Source organism: Oncorhynchus keta, unplaced genomic scaffold, assembly GCF_023373465.1.
Source record: "Oncorhynchus keta strain PuntledgeMale-10-30-2019 unplaced genomic scaffold, Oket_V2 Un_contig_4700_pilon_pilon, whole genome shotgun sequence".
NCBI classification, from domain to species: Eukaryota; Metazoa; Chordata; class Actinopteri; order Salmoniformes; family Salmonidae; genus Oncorhynchus; species Oncorhynchus keta.
In genome coordinates, this window is record NW_026287905.1 from 27288 (window position 1) to 38300 (window position 11013).

At 45.8% G+C, this 11013-nt stretch overlaps 1 long non-coding RNA gene across 2 annotated transcripts in view; it reads left to right on the forward strand.

The window, feature by feature from the left end:
• The window catches only part of LOC127924874 (uncharacterized), a 36324-nt gene extending 25953 nt beyond the window's left edge, over positions 1–10371 (forward strand). The window contains exons 3-4 of one of the 2 annotated variants that reach the window (XR_008119109.1): positions 6733–6790; positions 10033–10371. This is a non-coding gene — a long non-coding RNA (uncharacterized LOC127924874). The remainder of the gene's footprint in view (positions 1–6732; positions 6791–10032) is intronic. The other variant, XR_008119110.1, reaches the window with a different exon arrangement.
• The last annotated feature ends 642 nt before the right edge of the window (positions 10372–11013 follow it).

The window sequence follows — 11013 nt, forward strand, 5'->3', positions numbered from 1 at the left end:
CCACTGATCGGAAATACACTAACCGGCTAGTTGAGGTTTAGGGTTTTCAATGTGCCGACCACTGATCGGAAATACACTAACCGGCTAGTTGAGGTTTAGGGTTTTCAATGTGCCGACCACTGATCGGAAATACACTAACCGGCTAGTTGAGGTTTAGGGTTTTCAATGTGCCGACCACTGATCGGAAATACACTAACCGGCTAGTTGAGGTTTAGGGTTTTCAATGTGCCGACCACTGATCGGAAATACACTAACCGGCTAGTTGAGGTTTAGGGTTTTCAATGTGCCGACCACTGATCGGAAATACACTAACCGGCTAGTTGAGGTTTAGGGTTTTCAATGTGCCGACCACTGATCGGAAATACACTAACCGGCTAGTTGAGGTTTAGGGTTTTCAATGTGCCGACCACTGATCAGAAATACACTAACCGGCTAGTTGAGGTTTAGGGTTTTCAATGTGCCGACCACTGATCAGAAATACACTAACCGGCTAGTTGAGGTTTAGGGTTTTCAATGTGCCGACCACTGATCAGAAATACACTAACCGGCTAGTTGAGGTTTAGGGTTTTCAATGTGCCGACCACTGATCAGAAATACACTAACCGGCTAGTTGAGGTTTAGGGTTTTCAATGTGCCGACCACTGATCAGAAATACACTAACCGGCTAGTTGAGGTTTAGGGTTTTCAATGTGCCGACCACTGATCAGAAATACACTAACCGGCTAGTTGAGGTTTAGGGTTTTCAATGTGCCGACCACTGATCAGAAATACACTAACCGGCTAGTTGAGGTTTAGGGTTTTCAATGTGCCGACCACTGATCAGAAATACACTAACCGGCTAGTTGAGGTTTAGGGTTTTCAATGTGCCGACCACTGATCAGAAATACACTAACCGGCTAGTTGAGGTTTAGGGTTTTCAATGTGCCGACCACTGATCGGAAATACACTAACCGGCTAGTTGAGGTTTAGGGTTTTCAATGTGCCGACCACTGATCGGAAATACACTAACCGGCTAGTTGAGGTTTAGGGTTTTCAATGTGCCGACCACTGATCGGAAATACACTAACCGGCTAGTTGAGGTTTAGGGTTTTCAATGTGCCGACCACTGATCGGAAATACACTAACCGGCTAGTTGAGGTTTAGGGTTTTCAATGTGCCGACCACTGATCGGAAATACACTAACCGGCTAGTTGAGGTTTAGGGTTTTCAATGTGCCGACCACTGATCGGAAATACACTAACCGGCTAGTTGAGGTTTAGGGTTTTCAATGTGCCGACCACTGATCGGAAATACACTAACCGGCTAGTTGAGGTTTAGGGTTTTCAATGTGCCGACCACTGATCGGAAATACACTAACCGGCTAGTTGAGGTTTAGGGTTTTCACTGTGCCGACCACTGATCGGAAATACACTAACCGGCTAGTTGAGGTTTAGGGTTTTCACTGTGCCGACCACTGATCGGAAATACACTAACCGGCTAGTTGAGGTTTAGGGTTTTCACTGTGCCGACCACTGATCGGAAATACACTAACCGGCTAGTTGAGGTTTAGGGTTTTCACTGTGCCGACCACTGATCAGAAATACACTAACCGGCTAGTTGAGGTTTAGGGTTTTCAATGTGCCGACCACTGATCGGAAATACACTAACCGGCTAGTTGAGGTTTAGGGTTTTCAATGTGCCGACCACTGATCGGAAATACACTAACCGGCTAGTTGAGGTTTAGGGTTTTCAATGTGCCGACCACTGATCGGAAATACACTAACCGGCTAGTTGAGGTTTAGGGTTTTCACTGTGCCGACCACTGATCGGAAATACACTAACCGGCTAGTTGAGGTTTAGGGTTTTCAATGTGCCGACCACTGATCGGAAATACACTAACCGGCTAGTTGAGGTTTAGGGTTTTCAATGTGCCGACCACTGATCGGAAATACACTAACCGGCTAGTTGAGGTTTAGGTTTAGGGTTTTCAATGTGCCGACCACTGATCGGAAATACACTAACCGGCTAGTTGAGGTTTAGGGTTTTCAATGTGCCGACCACTGATCGGAAATACACTAACCGGCTAGTTGAGGTTTAGGGTTTTCAATGTGCCGACCACTGAGGAAATACACTAACCGGCTAGTTGAGGTTTAGGGTTTTCAATGTGCCGACCACTGATCAGAAATACACTAACCGGCTAGTTGAGGTTTAGGGTTTTCAATGTGCCGACCACTGATCAGAAATACACTAACCGGCTAGTTGAGGTTTAGGGTTTTCAATGTGCCGACCACTGATCAGAAATACACTAACCGGCTAGTTGAGGTTTAGGGTTTTCAATGTGCCGACCACTGATCGGAAATACACTAACCGGCTAGTTGAGGTTTAGGGTTTTCAATGTGCCGACCACTGATCGGAAATACACTAACCGGCTAGTTGAGGTTTAGGGTTTTCAATGTGCCGACCACTGATCGGAAATACACTAACCGGCTAGTTGAGGTTTAGGGTTTTCAATGTGCCGACCACTGATCGGAAATACACTAACCGGCTAGTTGAGGTTTAGGGTTTTCAATGTGCCGACCACTGATCGGAAATACACTAACCGGCTAGTTGAGGTTTAGGGTTTTCAATGTGCCGACCACTGATCGGAAATACACTAACCGGCTAGTTGAGGTTTAGGGTTTTCAATGTGCCGACCACTGATCGGAAATACACTAACCGGCTAGTTGAGGTTTAGGGTTTTCAATGTGCCGACCACTGATCAGAAATACACTAACCGGCTAGTTGAGGTTTAGGGTTTTCAATGTGCCGACCACTGATCAGAAATACACTAACCGGCTAGTTGAGGTTTAGGGTTTTCAATGTGCCGACCACTGATCAGAAATACACTAACCGGCTAGTTGAGGTTTAGGGTTTTCAATGTGCCGACCACTGATCGGAAATACACTAACCGGCTAGTTGAGGTTTAGGGTTTTCAATGTGCCGACCACTGATCGGAAATACACTAACCGGCTAGTTGAGGTTTAGGGTTTTCAATGTGCCGACCACTGATCGGAAATACACTAACCGGCTAGTTGAGGTTTAGGGTTTTCAATGTGCCGACCACTGATCGGAAATACACTAACCGGCTAGTTGAGGTTTAGGGTTTTCAATGTGCCGACCACTGATGAAATACACTAACCGGCTAGTTGAGGTTTAGGGTTTTCAATGTGCCGACCACTGATCGGAAATACACTAACCGGCTAGTTGAGGTTTAGGGTTTTCAATGTGCCGACCACTGATCGGAAATACACTAACCGGCTAGTTGAGGTTTAGGGTTTTCAATGTGCCGACCACTGATCGGAAATACACTAACCGGCTAGTTGAGGTTTAGGGTTTTCAATGTGCCGACCACTGATCGGAAATACACTAACCGGCTAGTTGAGGTTTAGGGTTTTCAATGTGCCGACCACTGATCGGAAATACACTAACCGGCTAGTTGAGGTTTAGGGTTTTCAATGTGCCGACCACTGATCGGAAATACACTAACCGGCTAGTTGAGGTTTAGGGTTTTCAATGTGCCGACCACTGATCGGAAATACACTAACCGGCTAGTTGAGGTTTAGGGTTTTCAATGTGCCGACCACTGATCGGAAATACACTAACCGGCTAGTTGAGGTTTAGGGTTTTCAATGTGCCGACCACTGATCGGAAATACACTAACCGGCTAGTTGAGGTTTAGGGTTTTCAATGTGCCGACCACTGATCGGAAATACACTAACCGGCTAGTTGAGGTTTAGGGTTTTCAATGTGCCGACCACTGATCGGAAATACACTAACCGGCTAGTTGAGGTTTAGGGTTTTCAATGTGCCGACCACTGATCGGAAATACACTAACCGGCTAGTTGAGGTTTAGGGTTTTCAATGTGCCGACCACTGATCGGAAATACACTAACCGGCTAGTTGAGGTTTAGGGTTTTCAATGTGCCGACCACTGATCGGAAATACACTGACCGGCTAGTTGAGGTTTAGGGTTTTCAATGTGCCGACCACTGATCAGAAATACACTAACCGGCTAGTTGAGGTTTAGGGTTTTCAATGTGCCGACCACTGATCAGAAATACACTAACCGGCTAGTTGAGGTTTAGGGTTTTCAATGTGCCGACCACTGATCAGAAATACACTAACCGGCTAGTTGAGGTTTAGGGTTTTCAATGTGCCGACCACTGATCAGAAATACACTAACCGGCTAGTTGAGGTTTAGGGTTTTCAATGTGCCGACCACTGATCAGAAATACACTAACCGGCTAGTTGAGGTTTAGGGTTTTCAATGTGCCGACCACTGATCGGAAATACACTAACCGGCTAGTTGAGGTTTAGGGTTTTCACTGTGCCGACCACTGATCGGAAATACACTAACCGGCTAGTTGAGGTTTAGGGTTTTCAATGTGCCGACCACTGATCAGAAATACACTAACCGGCTAGTTGAGGTTTAGGGTTTTCAATGTGCCGACCACTGATCAGAAATACACTAACCGGCTAGTTGAGGTTTAGGGTTTTCAATGTGCCGACCACTGATCAGAAATACACTAACCGGCTAGTTGAGGTTTAGGGTTTTCAATGTGCCGACCACTGATCAGAAATACACTAACCGGCTAGTTGAGGTTTAGGGTTTTCAATGTGCCGACCACTGATCAGAAATACACTAACCGGCTAGTTGAGGTTTAGGGTTTTCAATGTGCCGACCACTGATCAGAAATACACTAACCGGCTAGTTGAGGTTTAGGGTTTTCAATGTGCCGACCACTGATCAGAAATACACTAACCGGCTAGTTGAGGTTTAGGGTTTTCAATGTGCCGACCACTGATCAGAAATACACTAACCGGCTAGTTGAGGTTTAGGGTTTTCAATGTGCCGACCACTGATCAGAAATACACTAACCGGCTAGTTGAGGTTTAGGGTTTTCAATGTGCCGACCACTGATCAGAAATACATACTAACCGGCTAGTTGAGGTTTAGGGTTTTCAATGTGCCGACCACTGATCAGAAATACACTAACCGGCTAGTTGAGGTTTAGGGTTTTCAATGTGCCGACCACTGATCAGAAATACACTAACCGGCTAGTTGAGGTTTAGGGTTTTCAATGTGCCGACCACTGATCAGAAATACACTAACCGGCTAGTTGAGGTTTAGGGTTTTCAATGTGCCGACCACTGATCAGAAATACACTAACCGGCTAGTTGAGGTTTAGGGTTTTCAATGTGCCGACCACTGATCAGAAATACACTAACCGGCTAGTTGAGGTTTAGGGTTTTCAATGTGCCGACCACTGATCAGAAATACACTAACCGGCTAGTTGAGGTTTAGGGTTTTCAATGTGCCGACCACTGATCAGAAATACACTAACCGGCTAGTTGAGGTTTAGGGTTTTCAATGTGCCGACCACTGATCAGAAATACACTAACCGGCTAGTTGAGGTTTAGGGTTTTCAATGTGCCGACCACTGATCGGAAATACACTAACCGGCTAGTTGAGGTTTAGGGTTTTCAATGTGCCGACCACTGATCGGAAATACACTAACCGGCTAGTTGAGGTTTAGGGTTTTCAATGTGCCGACCACTGATCGGAAATACACTAACCGGCTAGTTGAGGTTTAGGGTTTTCAATGTGCCGACCACTGATCGGAAATACACTAACCGGCTAGTTGAGGTTTAGGGTTTTCAATGTGCCGACCACTGATCGGAAATACACTAACCGGCTAGTTGAGGTTTAGGGTTTTCAATGTGCCGACCACTGATCGGAAATACACTAACCGGCTAGTTGAGGTTTAGGGTTTTCAATGTGACCACTGACCACTGATCAATGTGCCGACCACTGATCGGAAATACACTAACCGGCTAGTTGAGGTTTAGGGTTTTCAATGTGCCGACCACTGATCGGAAATACACTAACCGGCTAGTTGAGGTTTAGGGTTTTCAATGTGCCGACCACTGATCGGAAATACACTAACCGGCTAGTTGAGGTTTAGGGTTTTCAATGTGCCGACCACTGATCGGAAATACACTAACCGGCTAGTTGAGGTTTAGGGTTTTCAATGTGCCGACCACTGATCAGAAATACACTAACCGGCTAGTTGAGGTTTAGGGTTTTCAATGTGCCGACCACTGATCAGAAATACACTAACCGGCTAGTTGAGGTTTAGGGTTTTCAATGTGCCGACCACTGATCAGAAATACACTAACCGGCTAGTTGAGGTTTAGGGTTTTCAATGTGCCGACCACTGATCAGAAATACACTAACCGGCTAGTTGAGGTTTAGGGTTTTCAATGTGCCGACCACTGATCAGAAATACACTAACCGGCTAGTTGAGGTTTAGGGTTTTCAATGTGCCGACCACTGATCAGAAATACACTAACCGGCTAGTTGAGGTTTAGGGTTTTCAATGTGCCGACCACTGATCAGAAATACACTAACCGGCTAGTTGAGGTTTAGGGTTTTCAATGTGCCGACCACTGATCAGAAATACACTAACCGGCTAGTTGAGGTTTAGGGTTTTCAATGTGCCGACCACTGATCAGAAATACACTAACCGGCTAGTTGAGGTTTAGGGTTTTCAATGTGCCGACCACTGATCAGAAATACACTAACCGGCTAGTTGAGGTTTAGGGTTTTCAATGTGCCGACCACTGATCAGAAATACACTAACCGGCTAGTTGAGGTTTAGGGTTTTCAATGTGCCGACCACTGATCAGAAATACACTAACCGGCTAGTTGAGGTTTAGGGTTTTCAATGTGCCGACCACTGATCAGAAATACACTGACCGGCTAGTTGAGGTTTAGGGTTTTCAATGTGCCGACCACTGATCGGAAATACACTAACCGGCTAGTTGAGGTTTAGGGTTTTCAATGTGCCGACCACTGATCGGAAATACACTAACCGGCTAGTTGAGGTTTAGGGTTTTCAATGTGCCGACCACCGATCGGAAATACACTGACCGGCTAGTTGAGGTTTAGGGTTTTCAATGTGCCGACCACCGATCGGAAATACACTGACCGGCTAGTTGAGGTTTAGGGTTTTCAATGTGCCGACCACCGATCGGAAATACACTAACCGGCTAGTTGAGGTTTAGGGTTTTCAATGTGCCGACCACCGATCGGAAATACACTGACCGGCTAGTTGAGGTTTAGGGTTTTCAATGTGACCACTGATCGGAAATACACTAACCGGCTAGTTGAGGTTTAGGGTTTTCAATGTGCCGACCACTGATCGGAAATACACTAACCGGCTAGTTGAGGTTTAGGGTTTTCAATGTGCCGACCACTGATCGGAAATACACTAACCGGCTAGTTGAGGTTTAGGGTTTTCAATGTGCCGACCACTGATCGGAAATACACTAACCGGCTAGTTGAGGTTTAGGGTTTTCAATGTGCCGACCACTGATCGGAAATACACTAACCGGCTAGTTGAGGTTTAGGGTTTTCAATGTGCCGACCACTGATCGGAAATACACTAACCGGCTAGTTGAGGTTTAGGGTTTTCAATGTGCCGACCACTGATCGGAAATACACTAACCGGCTAGTTGAGGTTTAGGGTTTTCAATGTGCCGACCACTGATCGGAAATACACTAACCGGCTAGTTGAGGTTTAGGGTTTTCAATGTGCCGACCACTGATCAGAAATACACTAACCGGCTAGTTGAGGTTTAGGGTTTTCAATGTGCCGACCACTGATCAGAAATACACTAACGGCTAGTTGAGGTTTAGGGTTTTCAATGTGCCGACCACTGATCAGAAATACACTAACCGGCTAGTTGAGGTTTAGGGTTTTCAATGTGCCGACCACTGATCAGAAATACACTAACCGGCTAGTTGAGGTTTAGGGTTTTCAATGTGCCGACCACTGATCAGAAATACACTAACCGGCTAGTTGAGGTTTAGGGTTTTCAATGTGCCGACCACTGATCAGAAATACACTAACCGGCTAGTTGAGGTTTAGGGTTTTCAATGTGCCGACCACTGATCAGAAATACACTAACCGGCTAGTTGGGGTTTAGGGTTTTCAATGTGCCGACCACTGATCAGAAATACACTAACCGGCTAGTTGAGGTTTAGGGTTTTCAATGTGCCGACCACTGATCAGAAATACACTAACCGGCTAGTTGAGGTTTAGGGTTTTCAATGTGCCGACCACTGATCAGAAATACACTAACCGGCTAGTTGAGGTTTAGGGTTTTCAATGTGCCGACCACTGATCAGAAATACACTAACCGGCTAGTTGAGGTTTAGGGTTTTCAATGTGCCGACCACTGATCGGAAATACACTAACCGGCTAGTTGAGGTTTAGGGTTTTCAATGTGCCGACCACTGATCGGAAATACACTAACCGGCTAGTTGAGGTTTAGGGTTTTCAATGTGCCGACCACTGATCGGAAATACACTAACCGGCTAGTTGAGGTTTAGGGTTTTCAATGTGCCGACCACTGATCGGAAATACACTAACCGGCTAGTTGAGGTTTAGGGTTTTCAATGTGCCGACCACTGATCGGAAATACACTAACCGGCTAGTTGAGGTTTAGGGTTTTCAATGTGCCGACCACTGATCGGAAATACACTAACCGGCTAGTTGAGGTTTAGGGTTTTCAATGTGCCGACCACTGATCGGAAATACACTAACCGGCTAGTTGAGGTTTAGGGTTTTCAATGTGCCGACCACTGATCGGAAATACACTAACCGGCTAGTTGAGGTTTAGGGTTTTCAATGTGCCGACCACTGATCGGAAATACACTAACCGGCTAGTTGAGGTTTAGGGTTTTCAATGTGCCGACCACTGATCGGAAATACACTAACCGGCTAGTTGAGGTTTAGGGTTTTCAATGTGCCGACCACTGATCGGAAATACACTAACCGGCTAGTTGAGGTTTAGGGTTTTCAATGTGCCGACCACTGATCGGAAATACACTAACCGGCTAGTTGAGGTTTAGGGTTTTCAATGTGCCGACCACTGATCAGAAATACACTAACCGGCTAGTTGAGGTTTAGGGTTTTCAATGTGCCGACCACTGATCGGAAATACACTAACCGGCTAGTTGAGGTTTAGGGTTTTCAATGTGCCGACCACTGATCAGAAATACACTAACCGGCTAGTTGAGGTTTAGGGTTTTCAATGTGCCGACCACTGATCAGAAATACACTAACCGGCTAGTTGAGGTTTAGGGTTTTCAATGTGCCGACCACTGATCAGAAATACACTAACCGGCTAGTTGAGGTTTAGGGTTTTCAATGTGCCGACCACTGATCAGAAATACACTAACCGGCTAGTTGAGGTTTAGGGTTTTCAATGTGCCGACCACTGATCAGAAATACACTAACCGGCTAGTTGAGGTTTAGGGTTTTCAATGTGCCGACCACTGATCAGAAATACACTAACCGGCTAGTTGAGGTTTAGGGTTTTCAATGTGCCGACCACTGATCAGAAATACACTAACCGGCTAGTTGAGGTTTAGGGTTTTCAATGTGCCGACCACTGATCAGAAATACACTAACCGGCTAGTTGAGGTTTAGGGTTTTCAATGTGCCGACCACTGATCAGAAATTCGGCTAGTTGAGGTTTAGGGTTTTCAATGTGCCGACCACTGATCAGAAATACACTAACCGGCTAGTTGAGGTTTAGGGTTTTCAATGTGCCGACCACTGATCAGAAATACACTAACCGGCTAGTTGAGGTTTAGGGTTTTCAATGTGCCGACCACTGATCAGAAATACACTAACCGGCTAGTTGAGGTTTAGGGTTTTCAATGTGCCGACCACTGATCAGAAATACACTAACCGGCTAGTTGAGGTTTAGGGTTTTCAATGTGCCGACCACTGATCGAAATACAATCAATGTGCCGACCACTGATCGGAAATACACTAACCGGCTAGTTGAGGTTTAGGGTTTTCAATGTGCCGACCACTGATCAGAAATACACTAACCGGCTAGTTGAGGTTTAGGGTTTTCAATGTGCCGACCACTGATCAGAAATACACTAACCGGCTAGTTGAGGTTTAGGGGTTTTACACTAACCGGCTAGTTGAGGTTTAGGGTTTTCAATGTGCCGACCACTGATCAGAAATACACTGACCGGCTAGTTGAGGTTTAGGGTTTTCAATGTGCCGACCACTGATCAGAAATACACTGACCGGCTAGTTGAGGTTTAGGGTTTTCAATGTGCCGACCACTGATCAGAAATACACTGACCGGCTAGTTGAGGTTTAGGGTTTTCAATGTGCCGACCACTGATCAGAAATACACTGACCGGCTAGTTGAGGTTTAGGGTTTTCAATGTGCCGACCACTGATCAGAAATACACTGACCGGCTAGTTGAGGTTTAGGGTTTTCAATGTGCCGACCACTGATCAGAAATACACTAACCGGCTAGTTGAGGTTTAGGGTTTTCAATGTGATCAGAAATACACTAACCGGCTAGTTGAGGTTTAGGGTTTTCAATGTGCGCGACCACTGATCAGAAATACACTAACCGGCTAGTTGAGGTTTAGGGTTTTCAATTGCCGACCACTGATCAGAAATACACTAACCGGCTAGTTGAGGTTTAGGGTTTTCAATGTGCCGACCACTGATCAGAAATACACTAACCGGCTAGTTGAGGTTTAGGGTTTTCAATGTGCCGACCACTGATCAGAAATACACTAACCGGCTAGTTGAGGTTTAGGGTTTTCAATGTGCCGACCACTGATCAGAAATACACTAACCGGCTAGTTGAGGTTTAGGGTTTTCAATGTGCCGACCACTGATCAGAAATACACTAACCGGCTAGTTGAGGTTTAGGGTTTTCAATGTGCCGACCACTGATCAGAAATACACTAACCGGCTAGTTGAGGTTTAGGGTTTTCAATGTGCCGACCACTGATCAGAAATACACTAACCGGCTAGTTGAGGTTTAGGGTTTTCAATGTGCCGACCACTGATCGGAAATACACTAACCGGCTAGTTGAGGTTTAGGGTTTTCAATGTGCCGACCACTGATCGGAAATACACTAACCGGCTAGTTGAGGTTTA